The sequence below is a fragment of the Monopterus albus genome, unplaced genomic scaffold (assembly GCF_001952655.1).
Source record: "Monopterus albus unplaced genomic scaffold, M_albus_1.0 scaffold189.1, whole genome shotgun sequence".
In the NCBI taxonomy this organism is placed as follows: Eukaryota; Metazoa; Chordata; class Actinopteri; order Synbranchiformes; family Synbranchidae; genus Monopterus; species Monopterus albus.
Window position 1 is genome coordinate 876,540 of NW_018128069.1, and position 1,909 is coordinate 878,448.

Sequence of the window (1,909 nt, forward strand, 5' to 3'; positions counted from 1 at the left end):
CTCTCAATGATGCAGCTGTAGAAGTTGCTGAGGATCCTAGGCGACATGCCAAACCTCCTCAGGAAGTACAGCCACCATTGGGCCTTCTTGACCAGCTGTGTGGTGTTATGTGTCCAAGTGAGGTCCTCACTGATGTGGACACCCAGGTATTTGAAGCTGCTCACCCTCTCCACTTTGAGCCCCCGGATGAACAGTGGCCGTTGAGATCTCCTCTCCTTCCTCATGTCCACTATCATCTCATTAATATTAAGCTTTAATATATGACCACTGATCTTCAGCTGCAACAATCCCCGTACCTCCTTTTCTTCTACTTCTTCTTCTTGTTATTATTATTAGTAATAGTAGTAGTAGTTGTTGTTGTATGAGTAGTAGTAGCAGCATTAATGAATTCATTTTCACACTGTCTGTGGCAGCTGGGGTCCATGGGTCCAGGGCAACTCTGAGAGACCCTCTGGAGTGGACACCTGGACAGACCCAGTATTGCCCCACTGCTGACCCTGTAACAAACAGGATCCCTCTTCAGGGTGTAGGAGTTGCTTAGGAGGGGATAACGCAGCTTTGCTCAGTGAGAAGATGCTGTTCTGAGGGCGAAACTGCAGGCTTTCTGAGCTGTCACAGGAGGTGAGAGGAGAGAAAACGAGGCCGGGCTCACCTTTTTCTTTTCACTTCGTCCTCCTCAGGAAGTGGGTCAGTTTCCACAAGTGGACAATTAAAGTGCCCATGGCTGCTCATTTTGCTCATTTAATGTTTAATCTTGGGTACCACTAGATTAGCTTGACACCCCTCATAACTCCAAATAGTCTGTAATTATTTCAGAATGATAAACCCAGAAAGCCTCTTCCTAAAAATGAGAGGATAGTCCATGAGTGTGCACAACTCCTGTTGCCGTTCAGGAAGCTACGACAACACAAACACTGATAAATAAGATACGTTTTCAACAATGACAACACCTCAAATCTTAGCTGACACGTTCGAGCCAGAATATGAAAGTGGACAGCAGGACCTCCCACCTGCAGCAGGTGAAAGCTTCTTGCAGTGTGAGGGTCAAATCTCGAAGCAGCAGCGAAGCTTCCTCAGGACACTGTGTCACACTGACATACTGCTGCACACAGAGCGGAGACACTCACCATCCTGTCAGAGGCTACAGTGCCAGTCGACATTCACAGCAGATATTTAATCTGTGTTGAAGAAAAGTGTGAGAAGTTTTAATTTTTAAAGGTGTTTTTGTTGTATCATTTTTGTTGCTTTAGGCTGAAAATCAGACTGCTGACTCAGCCCACTACAGTAGGCCAGTCTCTGAGCCTGTGGCCCTTTGCTGTGGGAGGAGGATGGAGTGACACCTGCAGATACTGAGCAGCTACGACATGAGCACATTATCAGCAGTGTATGAGCTGTTTGCTTCTTTGTTGTCCCACTGACTGATGCATAAAAACACACAAGCCATTTGTGCTGTATGATCAAGGTGAAAAGGGAAATATGAGTCATTAATCAACACAATTTCTCAGATGCCAGTGACTGAATTTAGATAAAACTTAAGAGAAAAATCTTTCAGTTCTATTTTTGTAGCAGCAGGAGTGTTTTCACAAATAAAGCTGTAATTTATGCAAACAAATGATGTGTTTGAGCAAATGAGGAGGAAGCTCAGAGTCCAGATCACAAAGAAGTAATGACACACTCCATGTTTAAGGCAGTTATGTTGATTATCTTGAGCTTTTTTGTTTATATGCATATCCTGTACTTTGTGTACAGTATTTCTCTTCAAGAGCCTGTAAGACATTGCTCACTACTCAACATGAAAGAAAACACAAATGAGAACTGAATATAGTGTAAGACCATAGGCTGTATATAAAAACGGACGATGCGTCACCACTTCCTGCCACTATGCATAAGTGAAGGCCAAATATATATA